The 24,683-nt window shown below is 40.6% G+C and overlaps 1 protein-coding gene across 1 annotated transcript in view; it reads left to right on the plus strand.

Moving 5' to 3' along the window:
• rtn4r (reticulon 4 receptor) overlaps nucleotides 1–24,683 on the plus strand; it is a 75,787-nt gene that overhangs the window by 21,749 nt on the left and 29,355 nt on the right. The gene's annotated exons all lie outside the window — the stretch shown is intronic.

Raw genomic sequence — 24,683 nt, forward strand, 5'->3', positions numbered from 1 at the left:
TTGCTTTCTCACTGCAGTCAAATCGCATTGGGGCTTCACTTAGAAGCAGACCTTGTTCAGACACACTCGGATCGGTTGTTTTGGTCCACACCCACGTGTGATACAGTAAATGGTCTGCACTTTTTATCCAAAGCGCTTTACACTGGTTCTCATTCACCCATTCACACTCACACACCAATGGTAGTAGAGCTGCCATGCAAGGCGCTAACTTGCCATCGGGAGCAACTCGGGGTTCAGCGTCTTGCCCAAGGACACTTCGGTATGTGGAGTCACATGGGCCGGGAATCGAACCGCCAACCCTACGATTAGTGGACAACCCGCTCTACCACCTGATCCACAGCCGCCCCAGTAGCCATGTTCTGCCTGTGATCTGCCCAAAGAACCACACCAAAGAGGATTCTTTGTTTATTGGAGCTGTATTGATTTTTTTTCCACTCAGAACGCATTTAATTAAAAATTATCATTAGATCCATCCCAGTTGACGTTGTGTAAATAACGTCGTGTTTTTGTATCCTTGTAACCAAGTTAAAAAAAAATCTCTGATGGCTTCGTAACTGATCGTTTATGCCTGATGAGCAAGTGAACAGTATATGAAAAAACCTCCATTTGACTCGTGTGTATTATCTGAGTATCAGCCGTTTCTATTTAGACTGCTCAGGATTTCTTTTTGACTAATTAAGGCAATCATGGAAAGCGTGAACTAATGCGTTTTACACAGATAGCGGCTCCGAGGCATGTGGCGTGCACTGCAGGTCGAGAGCAGAGTCATTAACTGGTGATTAAACCTTCACAATGGCATTTTTATTGCTTAAGAGGCCTTAGAAGAAACAAGGGCACAGGGAGAGAGCTGATAGGTGCAAAAGTATCTGTGTTGTGCTCTGATATGGTGTGCCATTGTTTTCTAGTGCATGCTTTTTTTATTTTTGCTGTCATTGCATTTTAGTTCTGAGTGTGGACTTTAAGTGGCCATGAAATTAAAATTGGTATCTCAGAGCTTTTTTATTATTATTATTTTTTTTAACCTCTCCATTAGTGTTATGGACACCAATATAATAGTCTATTTAGTAGAAGAAGAAGAAAAAAAAAACAAATACAGAAAGTAGTTTTGAAGTTAGTGTTTTAATTTTATAGTTCACTTCATTTTCAAATAAATTAATCATCTTTCCTTCTTTTCTCTCTAATTTGGTTATTTTCCAGTTCCCACTCACTAACTAGCTCTTCCTTATTGAGCTATCCTTCTTCCTTATCCTAACTACCAACTGGGGATGGTTAGGTTAGGGTTGTTGTCAAGACCAGGACTAACTGAGACAGAGTTAAGACAGAGTCTCTTAAGAGGGTTAAGGCCAAGTCAGTTTCAAGTCCAAATGAAAGCAAGACCAAGTCAAGCAAGAACATCAAACCAGACCGAACCAGTAAATCCTTTTTGAGGCAACGCCTTTAATTCAAATCGTTGGCTTATTTGTGGATTGCGCCAATGATTAGGCTGTTTTCCTTAAGAAGGAATTACTTCTTGTCAAATGTCATGTATGCAAAAAGAAAAGACAATACCAACTCTCAAGTCAAGGTGGTATGGTATTTAGCAAGACTGTGATGAGTCCAATTACAAATGCAAATCAATACAGGAGACATCTCAAGACCAGACTCAAGTCCTACAGGCCTAGGGTTAGGCTAGTACATAACGACTCCTAGACACCTGAAGCCAGCCATGGCACCTTTTCGACTGGTATCACAGGGCAGCGTAACACATGAGCTCATAGGCACTCGTTATGTGACTAGTGTCGCGTTCATTGATTGACAGGGGAGAGATTAACGCTGTTCCTTCCACCCAGAGAGCACCCGAAGACTTGGGAGTCATGAACATGATTGAATATATTCTTTTTAATTCAACCTTCTCGTGTGTTCATCCAATTGAATGCTCGCTAGAAGGTGTATGACGCACCCACGGGCCCGGGCCTTGCACCACACTGCTCTAGCTTGGGATTGTTCAATGGCGCTACTTCAGACCTACAGACTGATTTAGAATATGACTCCATCTTTGTACACTATCAGAGCTTCTCCATCAATAAGAGTAAGTAATCATTTTATCAAGTGGCATAATGATGCATTAGATGCCTACGAATGACGATGACACTCGGTCACACTCGGCTCAAAGACGGTCTTTGGTATTGCCCTTGTTAACGTGGACAGGCATAGGTGAAAGTAGCGGTGAGAAATCCTTCACTCTTTGCTGTTCTCAATTTATTTTTAGCTACTTCCCCAAGCTACTATCAAGTTTGTTTAGATTCTGTGGGGGTGTGGCCTGACATATCTCCAATGTTAGGTGCGTAAACGAGTCGCACGCCCTCACTTTGACTTCCTGTTTCAACAGGAAATGCATGAATGTACAGAATCAAATCTTTCGTACTGTACCGTAGGGTGTTTAAGGATGCGTTCGAGGCACTCGCTTTCTAGTCTTTCCTTTTTAGCACCAGTCAAGCTCAAAGCTCTGCAGATAAGACCGGCTACTAATTAGAAAGGCGTACAGCTGCTTGATATTGTATTTTACATCCTCCTTTATTATTTTTTTGAGGTTTTGTGAATATACCCAGTATATTTAATTAAGCGAGGTTCTAGTCACGGTGGCCGCCGAGTCGTTTATGAGATGTCCTGAGCTCAGTGCGATATCTCAGGTTGTTCATGAAGAGCCTGATAACCGTTTGCGTAGCGTTCAGCACGGCTATCGGCGAGAAAATCTGGTAAGGTAGACTCCATAAAAATGATAGGGAGTGAGCGAAAGGGAAAGCGAGCGAAAGTGTCAGAGTGTTTGATCAAAGCCCTCGCTGTTTGAATATTCATGGGGCAGACATCACGTCTCGTTAATGTGCACGGCGCGTTCGTGATAGCGGCCTGTTTTTTTTTTTTTTTTGCCGCGCAGATCTGGAGGCCTTGCTCCTATTTTTTGCTTTCTTGTCTGTCTTCGGTGTTGAATTGAGATGCTTATCACATCAGCAGAGAGAAAAAACAGACTCTCGGTGTCGGCTTAAACACACGCTACATAGGAAAGAAAATGAAAGACAGACAGATGAAGAGACAGACAGGCGCCGAGCCAGACGTGTCTGTTGTACGGAAGGGAAATATATGAGGAAGGAGAATTCTTGAGCATGATTGATGGAGGATAAAGAGGACAGGAAAAGCGTGTCTGCTCTGTCCTTCTTTCCGGAGCTGACGAAGCAGGATCGTCTCATCGCATATTCCGCAGCAGGAGGAGAAAAGCCGGGGATTTCTTCGGCCAACTCGACTACATCTTCAAAGAGGAATTAACATAGCCGTGAATCCCTTTTATCTCCACGTTGGTTTCAAGGATACCAGGTGAAAGATAGAATTCAGCGCAAGAAAAAGACTAAAAATACACCCAGAAAGAGAACGACGGAGAGAGAAAGAAGCAAGCAAGCTTACTGTGAAGACTTCATACTGTGGAACATTAAGGAGATACACCACATGTACAGAATTCATCAAAGTTCATAGAATTAAAAAAGTTCATTTTGGACTGATGAATAGAAACTATAATAGATATTCAAACTCCAAGGTCTTTTCCTACAAGAGGTATTAATGAAATCATATCTTGATTCATATTGGAGTCATATTTACATACCAACAGTATTGGTAAAGTCACTGATATTTAGCATTGATGTTCCAGTACATTCCGTATGCTAACTGATGTAAAAATCTAAGTTTTTAAGCACCTCCAACACACACAGTTAGGCCCAAAGAGACTCTTATTCAGTATGTATGCTCGCTACATAGGGTATGATTATGAAAGAAAGAAATAATTACATCAAAATGTAAACCCCTGATTATAGTCGTTTGGCAAAAGTATGTGGACACCTGAACATCACACCCATATGTGGGTTATAAATTGGAAACACACAATTGTACAGAACTATGCTGTACATAACATTATAATTTCAATTCACTGTAACCAAGAGGCGCAAACTTGTTCCAGCATGACACGAGCTCCGTGAAGACCTGGTTTGCCGAATTTGGAGTGGCAGGACTCCTGCACAGGGTCCTGACGTCAACCCCACTGAACACCTTTGGGATGAACCGGAACACCGACTACACAGTTCACGAGTGCTCTTGTGGCTGAATGGAGAAATCCTCAAAATCTAATGGAGAACCTTCCAGTAAGAGTGGAGGTTATTATAACCGTAAAGGCAGACTAAATCTATAATGGAATGTTCAACAATATGAGCACATATCAGTGTGATTGATCAGGTCCATAAACATTTTGGCCATATAGCGTATGTGAACGATAATCTGTGGGATTCTCAATTATGTATCATATGAAAATGTTTTTGTGCTGTAGTGACACCTAACTTTATTTCTCACAACTGCAACTTTATATCTCGCGATTCGGACTTTTTTTTTTCTTCTTGCGGTCGAGTTAACGTCTCGCATTTCTGCCATTTTTTTTTTCCCCCCTCAGAATGAATTCACTTCATAGTGCACAATTTTGACATTATTTCTTGCAATTACCAGTTTATATCTCATAATTCTGACTTATTTATTCCACTTGACATTGAATGAGTTACAAAGAATGCACAGACAAAGCATCAATCATTCTCTATAAATAGACTGTATACAGTAGAACACCACAGCTACAGCAGTCAGGACAAGGAAAACCAGACACTAACGCACGCTCGTTACCTGAAGTTAGGCAGAGTTCAGGTACTGCGTCAGGTTGTGGGAAATAAAGTTTCCGGGAACAGGCTTCCGTAGATACTTAGCAAAGACAAAAGACTAAAAAAAAATGACTATAACAAACAAAAATGGTGGAAGAAAATAAGACGTCGGTGTTGTGGTTTTCTATCTTCAGAAAATGGAGGTGAGACCAATCAGACAGGGTTTACAGGAAAACACGTGGAAATACTAGTCTCTTATTGGCTGACAGGCTGGAGGGTAAAATGGATATGTGCCGATTTTTATATATATATATATATATATATATATATATATATATATATATATATATATATATATATATATATATATATATATATATATATATATATATATATATATATATATACACACACCATTAAAGGGGTTGAAACTGAAACACTTGCATCCTCTCAGGCTGAGTAGGAAAACAAGATATGTAACTGTCTATATGAGTTCCAAGTTATGTGAACATGATGTAAGCGGAGCATAAGGACAGATAACGTACTTTGCATGGCACTGTAGCGGGTAAACCCATACAATGATTGTGCCTTCCTTTGGCTAGCAAGACCAAACTAACCTAGTTTTGTGTTCTCACTTCGCACGGTGGCTTAGTGGTCAGCACGTTCGCCTCACACCTCCAGGGTCGGGCGTTCGATTCCCACCGTGGCCCTGTGTGTGCGGAGTTTGCGTGTTCTCCCCGTAATGCGGGGGTTTCCTCCGGGTACTCCGGTTTCCTCCCCCAGTCCAAAGACATGCATGGTAGGCTGATTGGCGTGTCTAAAGTGTCTGTAGTGTATGAATGGGTGTGTTAATGTGTGTGTGATTGTGATGTGTGTGTGATTGCCTTGCGATGGACTGGCACCCTGTCCAGGGTGTACCCGCCTTGTGCCCGATGCTCCCTGGGATAGGCTCCAGGTTCCCCGTGACCCTAAAAAGGATAAGCGGTATAGAAGATGGATGGATGGATGGATGGATCTTTTTCACTTGAGAAGCAAAGGATTCAGTCGTGTGAGTGAGATGCTGCTTTAATGGTGATTGGTGCTTCATTGATCCAATCAAGAAGGCTTATTACCTCATCGAATCGATGGCAATAAAAGAAACTACTCTTATCTCCGAGAGGTGTGGAGTGATGCAGGGCTGCCTTTTAAATCCAACACAACTCAATAATTACATTAACAAAAAGGCAAAGGCCTCAGAGCTCTTCATTTATTGCTTTTGTTCTACAAAACTTAAAGAACAAATTCATTATATCGAATTATATCTAAATCTGAACTAAACAGCATGTGTGATTTTATTTATTTAAATTTTAGGTATTATTTTCCAATAATAGCACATCCTGAAATGCTTTATTCCTCTTATATCTGAGTAATTTACCAATGATTCAATTCCTCTGCTTATTAAAGAATGGCGCGTTCTAGTTATTGTGTTTAACGTTGTGGAATGTCTGAGAAACACGGAAGTCATCTCCTGTTAACACTTGCGACACGTCCTTCGAATAATGCTAAATAAACATTTAGGTGGACCATCTTCCATACAAGTCACTGTGAAAGAGCTGTTACTTTAGAAACATAAGATATTAGAATGAGAGGTCTTAAATCATAATTTGGCACACCCAAATAGACACAAATCAAAGAGACAAACAAAGCAACATGTTTATGAGTTTCCAGTTAGAACCTGACAAAAATATTTGGGCCAGTAATTGACCTAGTTGCCCTTTTTTAATTTATTTTTTTATAAGTAACGTGTATACAAATTTGGAAGAATTTGGAAAATGGCACGAACATCCAACTGAGACCTTGTATGCACATGACCTTTATGTAGTTTCAAAAGCATCTTAGGTTCATTAGAACACAAAAACAAGGCATGTAAGGCAAAAGTAGGCCAATACACAGGGAATTACTAACATAACTGCCAGCATGGGGGGAAAAATAATGAAATAAAAAAACACCAACATGGTCTCACATGCAAATTCATCTTGATTGGTCTAGAGGTTTATTTTGGGATTGAGAGCAGGGTTAACGTTCATACAAAACACCTATAAGTTCATATTAGCTCAGATCAGGTTGGGGAACACTTAAAATAGAGTGATGCTCACTCATATTAGTGCACTACTGGATCTCTAGCACACAATAAAACCTCAGAGGACCAGGACCAGAATAAAACTGCAAGCCTAATCAGAAATGAATTACAAACACACCTGGAGCAAATCCACAAAACAAAAGTAAAATGCATTTTCTTAAAGAGGCACATCGCTGTGGTTTGTAACCTGAGCTTGGAGACTGATGAGAAAAGAAGAACCACGTTTTGCGCGGTGCTAGCAAACTAGCTACATTTCTGAGATTTTTAACCAAGGTGATATAAATATCCAAGGGAACTCAGGGCACAAGGCAGGGGGACACTCTGGACGGGGTGGCAACCCACGACGCGCATTCAGCCCTCTTCGATTCACGTGCGTCGACATGAGTACAGCTAAAAGGTCTCGTTTACCAACAAACATCACTGCAAAAGACCGTGCAGAACTATTTTGTGGAATTGCGATTTCACCAACTCAAGGAGTTTTCCGCAAAAAAAGCACACAAAAAAAACCGCCACAAATTGCATCGCAAATTTTGAAAAAGCCCGCAGCAAAATCGAGCATATATGGCCGCAACAATCCCCCCCCCAAAAAAAAAAACTAGGAGAGAGAGAGAGAGAGAGAGAGAGAGAGAGAGTTGAAACTGATACTCTTGGTGATAAAAGACAACAAGGACACAATCACTTTAGTGTTTCCATGATTTGAAATCAGAAATTTGCTATCCAAGCTTTAGCAATACATACAAAATGGGAAAAAAAAAAACAAAAAAAAAAACAGTTGCATCTTCTTATAGAAAAATAATCAACCACTGGATATTGGGTGCAGGATGGCTTAGTAGCCAGGTTTGGGGTTTTGATTCCCACCTGTGCCCTGAGTGTGCGGTTTGCATGTTCTCTCCGTGCTGCAGGGGTTTCCTTCGGGTACTCCGGTTCCCTCCCCAGTCCAAAGACATGCATGGTAGGCTGATCGGCATGTCCAAAGTGTCCACAGTGTATGAGTGTGTATGTGATTGTGCCCTGCGATGGATTGGCACCCTGTCCAGGGTGTACCCCGCCTTGTGCCCGATGCTCCCTGGGATAGGCTCCAGGTTTCCCCGTGACCCTGAAAAAGATAAGCGGTATAGAAGATGGATGGATGGATGGATGGATGGATGGATGGATATGCTGTTATAGGAAATAAATCAGTGACGGGGTGGTGTGGCCTGATGCAAAGCAAAATGATGTCGAATGTCCACTATCCCTCCCCCTGAATGTACATGAATGAGAGGGAGAGAGAGAGAGAGAGAGAAATGGAAAAGCGAGGAGGTGCTGCTGAGAGGAACGTAAGCTCCAGTTCTTGTTAATGATGTCCTGAAAAACCTCTGCCAAAACCTCCATTTGGAATTCACCTTTAGCCATGTCGTGGTTAGATTGGACATTCACCCCGAGACTAGAGTACGATCACTGCGTTAATGAGAGTGCGAGTGGCACACTGCAGCTTCCTCTCTACACCTGACCTGAGGCTTGTCCTGCTGCACATGAAGCATGAATGTAACCTGGCAAACTGGTCTCAGATCAGCATGTTTAGTTCAAATATATAAACACACCAGGATTTCTCTTCAAGGAGTGAACACCAGCTTCTTAAGCAACAATATTAATTCCATTGTTGTAAAAAATGTATTGATAATTTAAAAAAAAAAAAAAGGGGGGGGACTAACAATTTATATTTGGCTTTATACTTCAAAACTCTAACAACAAATGATTTTAAGTGAGAATTAAAAAAAAGAATACAAGAATATTATCAAATATATCTAGCGTCTCTGCTAATAAAGTGTAAAATACGTATGTGTTGATATAAATCGAACATATGATATAATATAAAGGTATTTTGGTTGTTTGTAGCAATTCCAGTGCATTTATAGTATAGAAGTTTATACAGAAGTGTAGACGTGCGTAATAGTTTCTAATACTAACATGAAGTGTCACACAGCTAGAGGTTGACTGATAGTGGATTTTTACAGATACTGATAATTAGGTTGGGCGGTATCTGATTATAACCGATTCATCAACCGATAGTTTTAAAATTGATACTGAATGAAAACGGCACTCAAAGTAAAATATCGCTGAATTTTATTACAGAAATAAACAGTACTGAATGTACCATGATGTTCTGTACTTTTAGAAAATTAAATGAAAATATATAAATATTAATATATTAACTATTAATAAATATACAAGGGAATAAAAGATGCAAACCCAACGGTGTAACTGTCACGTAATGGACGTAATGGAGACTAGGATGGATGCAAGTGCAGATAAGAGCTTTTAATAAAGAGAGGCAGGCAGACAAATCCAAATCATGAGACGATAGCATGGTCAAAAAGAGGCAATGGGTCAGGCGATCTGCAAACAGGCATAAACTGGGCAAGGCAAGAATCGAGAAACAAGATCAAAGACCATGAAACAAACCGAGGAACAGGGTACAAACGCTTGGTACGGTGATAACACTCAATACTTCGCATGGCCATTGTGTTCAAACAGTCTCTTTACACTGTGGTTGTGAGTGCTGAGAATTTGATGCGTGTGATTAGCGTGAAGGTGAGTGTTCTGGGAATTGCAGTTCGTGGCGGCCATGTTTGTAGGCTGCACTGCAGGATGGGAAATGTAGTCACTAATTTGCTGTGATAGGACAGTAACCAAAAAGTACCACTCCAAATAACAAATAAAAATAGAGACATCCAAAATAAAAATAAAAAGAACACTTCAAATAACACACCAAAATTTGTCAGTGATAGATTTTATTTGCCTCTAGAGGCCGCTCTCATACTGTATAATGACATCGGACCCTTCTCAGCTGCTCCCACGACGGACGCAACCAGGAAAAATGACCGCTGTCGATTTTTGCCGATAACTGATCGCTGGAACTATCTGTTATCTGGAAAATGTCCGCACCGATTCCTGGTTGCGTCCGTTGCAAAACCAATCAATCGGTCGACCTCTGAACACAACAAAAGCTACTTAATATCAAACTAGCAAGACCTAATTGAGAAAAATCTACCGGATTTGATTGGTTGAGTATTTCAGTCAGTTTTGTCTTGAGTTGCGTAATTTCTGGTTGATTTACTTGATAGTTAGGTGATTAAATTGGATGATACTGACATTTTATTACAGGTTACAATATTATCGTTATATTGCATTATTCAAATTCACAACAAATTTACAGCAAAGTTTTGACTGGGCAGCATTTTAAGGAAAAAAAATGAACCTTGGAAGTGTCACAGCATCAAGAACTCATTTGCACATGACTGACTCTTTTTCTTTCTTTTTTTTTTTTTTTTTTTGAAAAGGCTAATATTGAAGAAAACTCTTAAATGGTGTTACGCATAGGCAGTGTGCCCAGCCAAATGGGACACCTGGGAAATCTTCAGGACGGTGGGCTTTGTGGTTTCTCAATAACATGACATGCTGAATTTTTTTTTTTTTTTTGTCTTATTACCTTCAAGAGTGTGAAAAAAAGACAGGCTGGTGAGTGAATGTTAGTGATAACAGGAAATGACTTCTTTCACAGATGTTAAACGTAACCATATGGATAAAAACTTGACTTGACTTGACATGCTTTAATCAATACAATTTTTTTTTTTTTTAACCACTGGCAGGTTGCTGTGATATAAGAGGAATACAATACTTGGGAATGTGCTTCTGTAGATAAATAATCAACAGGCTCACCCTCAGTGGTTTATTCCTTAGTTATTTTTCGTGGATCCAGCAGGCAAGGCCAAAACCAAATGACGTCCCTGAGTCAAGCGATTATAAATAAACTGGTGATAAAATGCAACGGTACACCGGACACACACAATCCCGCTAAATTGGTTTGCTTAAATATAAGGGTGATGGAGAGATTGAGAAAATCCTGTATGAGTCACAGTGAGCGGCGGCTTTATCGTAGGAGGGCGTTTCATTCTCAATCACAAGCAGCTTTACTAAGTCAGGGCCTTTTCCCTGATCCATCACAGGAATCGTCTATTTTTGCGAAGCCCACACCCCCGTGCTACATCCCTGGAACACGCACTGCTCAAAAAACACCGCCTCCTCAGCCTGGACATCCATATTTCATAACCCGCAGTCTTGCTTTGAAAGTTTGCCCAACTTGGACTTATATAGGCATGCTTTCGTTCTTTTTATTTCTTCTTCTTCTTCAATCCAGTTTCATCTATGATAGCAATTTACACCGCGCAATATCCCTCTTTCATAAAATCGCCGCTGATTTCTTGATGCACAAAGTACTGGATCAGAAGAAATGGTGAAACGATGGATGATGCTTCTGTGTATGCTGTACTGTGTATGCTGTACTGTGTATGCGCATGCTGCAGAGATGCAAAAGCGAGGGTCTCGGAAGAGTTTTTTTTTAATTATTTTTTATCCAAAGTGGTGAGCACATTGAATATTGATGCTTTCCTCGTGCATTCAGGGCTTGCCTTTTATCTCTCCTTGTTCCTCTCTCAGGCTCTGTGTCTATTAGACACTACCTTTAAATTCCTTGGTTCAGGGAAGCAGTGATGCAGCTAACGCCACAGCATCCAGCCATCCATCGTCTGCCATCAAAAATACCCCCAGAGATCATAGAGCTTCCTATATAGAGCAGGAACAAAAACATGAAGATGCCAGTATTTTTACATTTAACAAGGTAAAACAGTATCTGTAGAGCCTATATCTGAGCTCAGCCATGAAATTGTTAACAGAAATATGATGAAAGGATGTCTATGTAATATATAGACCACTTCCAGCCATATATTTTGTATGGCACAAAGTTATAGTGTATTCTTGCATGAATTATTGCATTTTTGCAACATATTTTCAACTCTGTTTAAATGTATAGAGCAACATTTAATTAGTCCCAAATGCAAAGGTCAGAATAATTTCTGCACAGCACCATGTCGTTCAACAGGGATCAAATCCGCTAAAACGAATCTTGCAGCTTATTTCATAGTTACTCAAAGGGCACAAATGAGTGGCAGTGGTGACTCAGTGGCTAAGCGTCTGTGCTCATGATTGCAAGTTTGTGAGGTGAAATCCCAGGACTGGCAGAAAAACACTGTTGGTGTAACATGCGTTTAGAGGCAGGACACAAGGATATTATCTTGGAAAATTCTAAGAATCTCCAGTATAGTCCATAGACATGTAGACAACAAATCAGGAGGATAATCCATATTCAGAAACGATAGCACAAGCAAAGCAGAAACGATAGACAGGGAAACAATGTAAGAACTGCGCGATAGGTTGGCAAGACTTCGCAAAGAGGAAGGAAGACAATGGGGTATAAGTTAGGAAACTAATTAAGGGCTGAACACAAAACAGGTGCACACAATAGGGAAGAAACCACTGGCAAGACAGGGGCAGAGACAGGACTATAGCCAAAACAAACACACATGGCAAAACAAAACTAAAACCACACTAAAAGACACATTTAAGACAAAAGCAAGCGGTGTGAGGAACCATGACTTGCACCGAGAGGAGAAAATTTGAATTTGAGTGAATTTGTGAATTTAGTGTCAAACTGGTTTTATTTGGGAAAATCCAAAAATTATAGTCTTGAAAAATCTAAAAAACAAACAAACAAAAAAACAACAGGATGCACCTGAGCTCAATTTTGAGTGTCATGGCGAAGGCTGTGAATACTTATGTGCTTTGTTTGTTTTTTTAATTTTTAATAAATTTGCAAAGATTTCAAACAAACTTCTTTCACGTTGTCATTATGGGGTATTGTTTGTAGAATTTTGAGGGAAATAATGAATTTAATCCATTTTGGAATAAGGCCGTAACTTAACAAAATGTGGGAAAAGTGAAGCGCTGTGAATACTTTTACTATTCACTGTATCAACTTTTGTCTTTACTTTGCTTTGTTTTCAAGAACATTCTTTCCGTGAAGACATGAGGTGAAAGAGGCACAATCCTTGTACTGCCAAGATTGGCACTAGTTCCTCAGCGCCTGCTTCAGATTCGCCCTCTCGTTAGGAAGCCGTGAGTTGGAATCCTGGAGATGCCAAGCCATCTGTGGCTATGAGTCCATGAGAGCATAACTGGGCTGCTCTCAGGGCGAGAAGGATGGCATTACTCTCGCCTGATAATCAGAGCAATACTAGCCAATCACAGTGGTTTTATGTATTTTGGAGGACGCATGTGTTAGCCTTTACCACTCAGGTTGGTAGCAAGATAGATCTAGCTAGTGGCTGGATATTGGAAATGAATAATTTAAGAAAGAAAACCGGGCATGAGTCCAGAAACATAATTAACTTCTTTTTTTTAAAAAAAAATATTGAGACACAAATCATCAGAAACAAGTTCTAACGTCTACTTTGTTGATGCGCCTGGAATATAACACTATATTAATCATAAAAATAAAAAAAAAAACCTTTGTAATAAAGCTTGAAGGTACAATGAACACAAACTCATTAATGACCCAATCAAGTCACTGTAATCAGGATGAGCAGCAACAAGACATAAAGGGGTGTGTGGGGGGGGGGGGCAAAAAAAACACTACTTGCCCTTGAGGGGAAACAATTCAGCCATCAGATTTCCATTTACTGAAGAGGGCAGAGTTGCAATGTGAGCTGAGTAGAATAAAATTTCATGGCACATTAGACTGTGTGAGGACTCGCAGCTGCCAGCAGGTCTTCTCACCTTTAGCTGACGTAGTGAAACTCTCGGCCTTTGTGACGCTCACACACACTGGGCCAGGACACACAGGAAACTGACGGAAAAAATGTAGCCATTAAAAATCACCAGTCCTCAGCATGTGTAGTGGACATTTTATCGCTTGTCATTTGTTCCTTATATTCCATTATGCACAGGGCCGTTTCTAGCTATAAGTGGTATAAACAGTTGGCCAGGGCCCCTGAGCCTCCAAACAAAAAAAAAAATAAAAACACAACAAAGAAAGCCATATGAGCTTTGCCTGGTCGCGGTGGTTAAAACAAGCCTATAGTTATTCTGATGTATCGGGAGTAGAGGAACTGTCAGAGAAAGAATTCACACGCCATGTGTATATAAATATATACAGTATAGGTTTTAGATGTTAGATTTCGATCATATTTTCAGACTTTTTTTTTTTCATTTTTTTATTCACTTTTTACCCATCTTTACCAAGGTTATCAATCATTCTGGAACTGACCACATATGTCTGATGTAATTTATTATTTTGTTTATTTGACAGGCTTTGGTTTCTTTCTTGTTTTATATCATGTTGTTATATTTCAAGTAATTGTTCTTGTTGGTTTTATTTCATGATGAGGTTATCTGTTACCTAATCTCAGTTAGACGGATCAGCTATTCTCATCGTTTTATCGATGAGTGAGATTACAGTAGTCCACGGTGTGTCTCATGCATTATTTCAGTGCAAAAGTTGACTAGAGAAAACAGTCCTTCCAACCAGAAGGTTCTTCAACCGCTGGCTTACGCTAATTTACAATAAAGTTAGCTAATATAGCTAGATAATCTGGCCTAGAGTTCTGAAGATGCTTGAACCCGATGTTCTTCTACTCTCAATGTCTACAAATAGTTCAAAGTACTGCAGTATCTGCACTCCATGAAAATAGATTTCCTCAGGGGATAATTAAGGGTTCTTAGCTTGTTGTTCTGCTTGGAACGTCTTTGATTATGAAACATTCTGTTGTAGGATTCCACATAGAACCTTTAGGGGTTCACTCAGAGGGACAAAGCAAAGAACGCTCTAGCTTGACGTGACTCACTACTCCTCCGTTAATGATAATAGTTGATCCCTCCCCCCGAGGTTGATTGACAGGTAGACACGTCATAAAAGACAACTGGCAAGACATATCCTTTATAGGCATGGTTCTAAAAGTAGGTCCTCTATACCTACGGTTCTCAAAGTATGGTTGTCAAAGTACAGTATATCTGCGATACCCATCATTCTCAAAGTTAGTATTGGTCCTTTACAACAAATGTTCTTATGGTAGATCCTCTATGCCGAAGGTTCTCAAAGTAGATCTTCTATCTCCATGTTCTCAAAGTAGATCCTCTATACCCATTGAACTCAGAGTAGATCCTCTACATTCATGGTTTCCACAGTTGATCCTCTACACCCATGGTTATTGAAGTAGATCCTCCACACCCATTGTTCTCAAACGATATCCCCCTGCACATGGTTCTCAAATTTGAACCTCTATAGCCATGCTTCTCAAAAGAGATCCTCTATACCCCTGATTCTCAAAGGTAGATCTTCTGTTCCCATGGTTCTCACAGTAGATCATCTATACCCATGATACTCAAAGTAGCGCCACTATACCCATGCTACTCAAAGTAGATGCTCTACACCCATGGATCTCCAAGCAGCTCCTCTACAGCTCTGGGTATTAAAGTAGATTCTCTACATCCATTGATATAAATCTGGAACCTCTATATACTTCTCAAAGTAGACCCTCTTCAGTGGTGGTTTTCAATGTAGACTGTCTAACTCATGGTTCGGAAACTCTATACCTACGGTTCTCTACATCAGACTCTTAACAATTCAAAGAACCACTCTAAAATCGTTTTGTCTAAAATATATTGTCTATAGTGTTTAGTTATGGTTATTTGCATTTACTGTTTACTTGGATTGAATGGACCATTTGAGAACCTTCATTTGAGAACCTTCATCATGGCATTCTTCACTGGGAGACAACTGTTTCTCAGTCAAACATTGCTTATCACGACTCGATTATGGCCCCTACTGCCTGCACTGATTCAGTTTAAGTGTCAGGGATTAGTTGGGATATTTGGGATCGTCACTCTCTATCTACTTAGTACATAGCTACTATAATGCAGACGATAAGAAGCTGATGAATGGATACGGAGAGACGTGAATGAGATAAAGTAGGGAAATTTATCTACTGGGTGTATTTTAAAAGAGACAGGCTCTCCGTGGTGTCCTGGCAGAGGATTTACCATAGATTTCCAGGAGATATCACTTTCATTCTCAGACACAGATGGCATATTTCTCTCACTTTGGATATTTGATGCCTTTTATGGTTATAAATGAAGAAGGAAGTACTCTTAAACAACGAGTGACGGATTAGCAAGTGTGTAGATCTGACAAATGAGCCGATGAACCGATCAAAGACAGTTATCAGGAACCTCCATTTTGTTCTGTCAGCTGCGCTCTCCCACCACCGGGTGTCTTGCTTGTCAGTCAGCAGTTGAAGGCAAATCTCCAAGCAACCCTATTTCATCTGTTATCAGACTTTCTGAGCTTAGACAAGGCTGCCGTCTGTCTCTCTCTCTCTCTCTCTCTCTCTCTCTCTCTCTCTCTCTCTCTCTGATGCCTCAGAAATGTCCCGCTCCCAAAGGAAGGAGTGTGTACGTGTTTGTGTATGCCAGTCACTGTGTTGGAGATGGCAGGTGACTGAGTTTATGCTGGAGTGAAAGCCATTGTTTATGTGGATGCAGATGTTATCAGTTCTCAGGAGCTGGAACTGCCACTGTGGTCTCCAGGTGGCTTAGCCCAGAAAAGAACAAGCAGCTCTTCTCTTTTAATCTCTTAAAAGGCCAATCTGGGCACTTAACACAAGAAGATAAGCAAGCTTTCACTTCTGATAATGTCTCAGTCTCATCTTCCAAACATTACCAACCTGTCACAATAACCCCCCCAAAAAAGTTTTGAGGGTAAAGTATTAAGATTATGCCGTAGTATACGAGCTGCCCATGCTTTTTCACCCTTGTCTTTCCTTTCAATCTCTCCACCGGATGTGTTTATGGGAAATATCTGTTGTAAAACCTCCAAATCCATTGTCATAATGCACATGCAACAGCAGCAGTGCAAAACAAATAAAGCCTCTTTTATCTGCAGTGTGCACTTTGATGAAATGTGGTATGCGCCGGGATTACTCTGGATTCATTCTCTATTGCTGATGTCCATGTTTGCTCAGCAGCAGATTAGCTACAGACGGACGTGAACTGCAACTTGCCCTGGTTGCCTATTTACAATGCTAAAATCTGGGAAATGGCAGGCACCCCGCACTGTTGGGTTCTTTAGCGGATTTGATCCCTGTTCAAACAGGCGGCTTGAGCTGCGCGCAAATGACTTTGACCTTCGTGTATAGGACTAATTAAAGGCTTCTGTCAGCCTCGACACGGCGAGGGCTTTTTGTTGATCAATGACAGCACTGCATCAGTGCAGCAAGCATCTGAGGTCCATTCTGGACATGTTTTAAAAGAAAAAGTTCAGTTCTGGCACAACACTATCGTTGGAAAGAAGCTGTAAAGTCTCTGACTTGGTCATTCATGTGCTACATGCTTAGGTGCGCACTCGCCATGTCGAAATGTCCATCGTTAAGCTACTTCCTATCATGTAATATTCAGGGTTTGGTTAACCAGTGCGGCACTGCTTAACTATAAAGTGTCCATCTGGATCATTTTACTTTCTGTATTCTGGCTATTTTTTTTTTCCATTCCACTTAAAGCCCACACCAATTTGTCACGGCAGAGGCGCCAGAACTGCTGAGATAATAGGTTTATGTATCACTGCAGGATCTCGGGCTTTGTTTGCTATGCCTTATTGAATCATAATGAGGAGACCGAGCAAAGCATGGCATGCTCAGGAGAAGAGGAAAACGGTGGCTGAGCTTCCATTAATTGCCATCGATCAACGTTCTCACTCGGAGAGAGGCCAGGGACTCTAAAGACACTTTTCTGGAGTGCAACGAAACTCTGGAAGTGTTCACTTGGTGACTGTGAATGTTTTCTGTAAAACTTTTAATTCATTCATTCATTCATCTTCAGTAACCCGAGTATCCCATAGATCGTATATGGGATGCCAGTCCATTGCATGGATAAAACACTTTCCATGTTTTTAATGCGAGTTTGGACTTCTAGTGTTTATGAAACCCCACAAGGCATTTGACGTAGTGTTCAAATGATGTACTTTAAAACATACAAAACATTCACTGATGATTGTAAGAGGATTGACAAATGTTTTCATAGAGGCCATAAGGTTCTGAAGGAGTTCTGTTTTTGAACCCCTTTCTAAAAGGTGGACCCTCTGTTGTAGGGTTTTGCATGGAATCTTTAAGAGAACCTTGTTTTCTAAGAGTCTAAGGACTCTTTCGGACATAAGTAAACGTCCAGTGATTAAGTGCTAGAGACTACAGGGTAAACGATCAGAATTCTCTGACCGCATTGAAGAAGAAGAAGCCTTTATTGATCACATATACATGACAGCATAGTGAAGTTCTTTTCTTCACATATACCAGCTTGTTAGGAAGTTGGGGTCAGAGTGCAAGGGTCAGCCATGATACGATGCCCCTGGAGCAGGGAGAGTCAAGGGCCTTGCTCAAGGGCCCAAGAGTGGCAGCTTGGTGGTGTTGGGGCTTGAGCCCCCGACCTTCTGATCAGTAACCCAGAGCCTTTCTATTTGAAAGCCTTTCTAAAAAGTGAATCCTCTGTTGTGGAGTTCTGCATAGAATCTTTAAGGGGACCTTCTTTCTAAGAGTGTAGGGAGTTGGACGCCATTTCAGACACAAGAGCAAGCCCTCTTATTGGCTGCTAGAGTCTGCTAAGTAACCTACTAAGAATCTGATTCAAACCTTGCTAACATTGAAAAAGTTTAAAAGAGAAGCAAGACTAGCATATTGACAGAAGAACAAGCACCTTTGGCTCAAGCAATTCGAAAATGATAAATGAAAACCTCAAAGTTATTGATGGATTTCATTACTGCTTAATTAACTAATCTTCTTCGCTCACATGTTCTTTTCATATAAGGGAAATCCTCGCTAATGCAGATGAATGCCATTTAGCGATTAGGTATTGACAGCTGGAATTAAGGCCTCCACACATAAATGACTCTCTGCTAGCCTCTTCTCCTCCCTCACTGCCTCTGTCTCATGGGAATCAATGACCCATAAGCTTAGTTAAAGACGTGGCTTTACCTCAATAAATAAGTACATGGACTCTACATCACTGCCAATCTCAGCCAATGGTCACTTGAGGCAAAGACAGGAGGAGGAAAGAGGAAGGATATGCTTCAGCCACACCGAGGATGATGATGAATGGGATGAGGAAGGGGGCGAGAGTGGCGGATGCAGCTGGTGTCGTCCTCTTGGGCACAATGACACTGATCATCAGTCAAAGCCTATCAGAGAGAGCAGTGTGGGTTTATGAAGGATCACTCTCACTAAGGGTGTGTAGTCGATCAATATCCAACCACAGAACAGTCACGGTAAAGATTAAACCACAGAAACTCTTTCCTACCAAGCTAACAAAACAACCAGAAGCCATCTAGTTGTTTAAGTGGGTTCAGAGGATGGAAAGACTTAATCCAACCGGGCCTCCTTGGTGTAATATTCTGTATTATATTCAGTCTGTGCACAAAGACTTTGGGTAAGGCGTAAAACATCTGCAGATGCTATAACATAAGGAATAACAGGAACTGACTTGTTTTTTTGAACATGCCACAACATTAAATATAACTATAAACAGATTTTTTTTTAAAAAAGTACGATTTGTGGTTATTCAATTGCTAGAAATATGAGGAATAAAATATTCTGTTATTTGAAAATAATCAACTTTCACATGGTAAGGCTATCTTCGCATTGCGTCGCTCCACATCACACCACTCCATCAATCAGTAGGTTTATGTGGACAACAATAATGCGATATTAACCCGAATAAGATGATGCTCTGAATAAGAAACTAGCACGTGCACAGCGATTATTGAGGACCTTAATCCGATTAAAGTCATACTCGAAGTAAACACAAATCGAATTAGGACATGTGGCGTATTCCTGTTTAAGTCGCATTATCGACGTGCGTTACAGACACGTACACACGTTAATCACACTATTAATGTCGTGTGAGAGTTTTCACCGCATTGTGCGACAGGACACGTACACACACGGCAGCGCTCAACCGTTTGACGGCAAACAAGAGAGCACGGCTGCGTCCCAAACCGCGTATTTACCTGCTATATAGTAGGAGAAATACATGTGTATATAGTAGGCGAAATACATCTATCTCAGCTGCTATATAGTAGGTAAGTATGCAGTTTGGGACGCAGCCCACGGCTTCAAACAGTCATCTATTTGCACGTACAGCACGACCAATAATTAACTGCACTTGAAACTTTCGTAAAATTAAAAATAAAAACACCCAAATCTGTATACGGTCCCATAACGAAGACCAACTGTACGTCGATACGTGAAATTCTGGAGGGAACGTCGGACGACGTGACGTGGGGACGTAATGACGTGTGACCCTTAATCGATCTATGTTCTATAACACGTAAAACAGGAACATGAAAGGAATATTCTAAAAGCGACTCATGTAAACACCTTAATCAGAATATTGTCTTATTCAGAATAAGGTCAATAATTAGATTACTGCTGTCCGTGTAAACGTAGTCAATGATTAATCTCCTATAACAGCATGCCCTCTATGTTTTACTCATGACTGATAACATGTAGCCAATACTCATTGGTGGCCATTGTTTTGTTTTCTAGATAGATCAGCTCATAATTCAACTATTCACTCCTCCATGTTGGTGGCCTCCTCTAGGGATGATGGTATATGTAGCCTATAAATGCATCTACCGCTAACACTGCCCTGCAGGCAGAGCTCTGATATTAAAACTGTGATAGCCATGATTCCCAGCACTTTATCTAATTTAGGCAGGATATGAGCAAATGCGCCCATAAAAGGAGTGAGGGAGGCGTTCACAAAGGAAAATGCTCCTTGTTGGAGTCATGTTCGTATATGTAAATGGCGATTTTTTTTTTTTTTTTATTATTATTACTATTATTTTTGCAAAAGAGAGCAAGAAAGAGAGAGAATAGGGAAAGTGAGTGAGAGAGAAAGTGAGGGAGGCAACCTGCTGTTTCTCTCTCTGCCTTTCTAATGAGCTGTGGTCCGTCCTGCTCCTGCTGCTCTCCTTTAGCCAGCTCCACCGAGACTAAAACACACAGATGGCTCACTCCGTAAAACGTCTGCATCAGCCCTTACCGTGCTTCTGAAATCCATGGCAGAATTTGTGAAGCTCTGTCTGGATTTTTTGAAAGAAATTCAACTCTAGGCATGCATAAGACCAAGAGACGCCCAGATTAACAGCAAAGCACGGCTGTTAATCTTTTTTTTTATTATTTTTCATTTGCAGACCTGATCTTGCATTGACTATTTTTTTCTTGAAGACGTTTACAGTGTACAGAGACTCTCGGCATTACTGGCATTCACTGTATCTATTTCATCTAATTCAAGAAAGGATGATCCTGACTGAGATACACTGCACCAAAAGCAGATGTTTGTAACAAAAAAAAAAGGTCAAATTTGATTCTTTGTCTTTGCTTCTCTAAAAGGCTTCTATCTACTGCAAGTTAAACCAAGGCGTCTAAATCATATACGTGTGTAGAGTGCCATCTACATAATCTTTACATTGGTGGTAAAGGAGGTCATCTATTATTCGGTCTGAAGTCCTTGGGGAATCCCAGAAACACTAGGGGGCAAGCTTGAGCTTTTCTTATCGACAGGATTGAGCCGAGAGAGATCATCGGAGAAGCCTATTAATATACTCTGTCTCTCTAGCTCTCCTTTCACAGCCCCTCTTTCTCTCGTTTCAGCTGATGCTTTAGCTACTTCGGTGTTGGCACTCATCCTCAGTACCCTTCCATATGTCCAGGCCACATAACCTGAGGACACCTGAATCTCTCTTCCTTTCCGTTACATTTTTATTCTGCAGACTTGGTTTTTCATTCTACACTACTAAAAAAAAAAAAAATGCAGCTCGATGCAAATCTGTGCATACGCTGCCTACTTGCATTACTATTTGCGTCGGCCTGATTCGATCATGCAGGCTCCGGGCTAGCATCACATCCTAAGGGATTCTCGACTTATTTTTTAGTCCGCATTTAGCTTGTCTTGTACCTGTGCCACTAAACTCTCCAACAGTCCCTTGCTGTGGAGCAAGGCTGGCGTTGAGGGACTTCCTGTCGCGTCCACAAAAACTGGCAAAGCAGATGGCAGGCTGAAGGAGGAAAGGCAAAAACGCTCTCAGTTTTTTTTTTTTTTTTTTTTTTCTCTCTATGTCCGCCTCCTTCATGGTTCTATTAGGAATCCATTTGGAAACTTTCAGCTTAGGAATCATTTTCCAAGTGTATCCAGGCTTCTGCTGGTAGATATGTCTATATTTTGTTTTGTTAAGATTGATAATTCATACAACCACAGGCTGTTTCGCGGACAAACCTTGACCTATTTTCAGCTGAAGCCTCTGCAAAATCAGATCGAGTGGAATCCATTTTTTTATTGAGTAGCTACATATTAGAGAGTCAGATCTACATCTTTAAAAAAATAAATAAATAAATACTTCAATGCATTTGACAAGTTCCATTTTGGTAGATTGATATCAGTAATCATCAGCCTTAGATTGGAGGCTCTTAGATAACCACACTCAGAAGGGCCAGAAGGCATGACCATGTATAACTAAGCTAAATACCGGCTGTTATTTTGAAAAGGAAGATTGAGTGCACTTTCACATCCAGTGTTTGGTCGCTTTGAATCAACCCCTGGTATGTTTCCCCTTCTGATAGTCAGGTGAGACCACAGCTGTCACACTGAGGTCTCAAACAAAGCACTCTTTTTTTTTTTCTTTTTCTTTTGGTTCATTTAATTCGGTTCGTTATAGTGCGAAGCCAAATGACACCAAATAGCAAAGAACCAAAAATATCCATTTAGCTCAGATTCAGAGCAGAAAATGGTCTAATCGGTGTAAAAGTGCCCATGGTGTATCGGGATTAAGTGAAACAATTTGTTATGCCTTATAAATCAGCGATAATTTGTGTATACGTAAAAGCATATGAATTCTAACAAACAAAACTAGGACAACATGGGAATTGCTATATTTTGAAAACACTATATGAAGTTCTTAGATTGAGAAGAGATACTTGGGGGTGGGTGGAGGGGTAAAGCTAATTTCATGCAGCAGTATTAGCAGTTTAGCTAAAGCTCTTAAAACTGACCACCCTGAGCGAGCGTGTCTTTGTGCAGAGAACTTTAAAAGCACCCAAACCTAATTAAGAAACACTGGAGAACGATCACAGGGCCATTAAACAAGCAGTTTTGGGAAGAGCTGATAGCAGGGGCAGAGCAATGACACAGGGCGATTTTAATGACTCATACCGAAGCTGTTTTCAGAAACAGCTTCAGCATTACTGTAGCCTCATATGCTGGACGGCCCATTACTGGAACTGGAAAAAAAATATATCTCATTGAAAATGGCTGATGCTCAAAGCTTTTAGCTAACTTCTTACACCACTTTGCAGCACTTTCACGGTTTCCAAAATGCCCAAGTTGCAAATCCTTACTGTGGGAAAGAAATGCTTATAGCCAAAAAAAAAAAAAAGAAAAAAAACCCAGACCTTGACAAAGATTCGAGAGTTTTATTAGCTCCCAGACAGTCTGTACTGACACACTGAACACTGCAGGACTGTCTCAAATTAGCCAGCCTGTCCCTGACGATGCTAAGCAGTGTTCATGATTCAGCACTTTCCGGAAATGTCTTTTGTCAGGTGCGGCAGGCGAAGGTGATCACAGCTAATGACTTCGTAAGCAAAAACCTGCCGTGTCTTGTCTTTGCTTATGAATAGGGCAAAGTGCTGTTATCGCTTTCAATGTGTCCTTTCTGAAATTGCGAGGGAAAACAAAGAGAAACGTAAACAGGAAATAAAAATAGGCCTTCGAACGGCATCAGGTCCAGCAAAAAGGTGTGTGTGTGAGAGAAAGAAAATAATATCGATTCAGGAGGGAGTAGAAGATGCGAGAGATGCGATGAGAGATGGAGGGAAATCAATATTGTGGGGATAACCAGGTGAAAAAAAAAAAAAGAAAGAAGAAGAAGAACCGAAGGCGATATGAAGTGAATGAATCACCTTATCCACCTCAGTGCCATCCTGCTGTGTGTTCTCTAGCCTAATGATCTCTCCAGCATGCTAGTCATGCTTAGCGACACCTGAAGCCATGCTACACATAAAGCCACTTAGCTGAAGCGTGAAGGCTAATTACCTATGCTAGGGGTAAACCATGCTTCTTCTTCTTCTTCTTCTTCTTCTTCTCTTCTTTACCTCTCTGTTTAATTCAATGATGCAGCAAATGTTGGTGCTGAAAATGGCTTTACACAACACGCACTCATATGACACCTTTCTATGAAGCCGATAATGGCTGTTCAGAACATGTATCGAAAACTCTCATTACCACTACAATGAAGCATAAGCTCGGTCAGCCGAGTCATTATACGCGTACATATTGAAGATGTGCACGGCCAAGAGATTGCATGAGAAAAGACACAGGTCCGTTTCGAGTGGAATCTTTGTACTTGCTAGGTAATTAGCACTTACAGTGTAGCAGCTTGGATTAGTAAGTGCTACATAGATGGAGCTGCCATTTTGCAGCATACTTTAGAAGAAGAAATACAGTATTAAGTAGGAAATCTTTTGTACAGTATCCCTTACTGCATGAGTTCCACATACTGTATCAACAGTATAACATTGTATACTATATGTATATAACTGATTTGGAATACCTGATCCTGTTTTCCTTCAAGTTAAAATCATTATTAGTGCAAGCGCCTAAATAAAGGGATCAAGATCGCAATCTTTTCTAATCAGCTTTCCTAATTTGAAAGAAATAGGAACATTGACTGAAAGTGTCCTGTTTTTAGCATTAAAATAGCATTTAGCTGTAAAGTATTACAGCTTACTGCTATGAAAAGTACAATCGGGTTTAGCGTTAGCATAACATCACTCTCTGCTGAAAAGGAAAAAGATGTGTGTGCTAACATCCTTCTCCAAAAGATGTGTTTGTGTGTTAGAGCACAATGTACAACTGGATTGGACACAGTGTATATCTGAGTCCCTCTTAAGGATGTGGATAAGTTGCGCTAAAATGTATTAGCCTAGCCT

The sequence above is a fragment of the Ictalurus furcatus genome, chromosome 22, assembly GCF_023375685.1.
Source record: "Ictalurus furcatus strain D&B chromosome 22, Billie_1.0, whole genome shotgun sequence".
In the NCBI taxonomy this organism is placed as follows: Eukaryota; Metazoa; Chordata; class Actinopteri; order Siluriformes; family Ictaluridae; genus Ictalurus; species Ictalurus furcatus.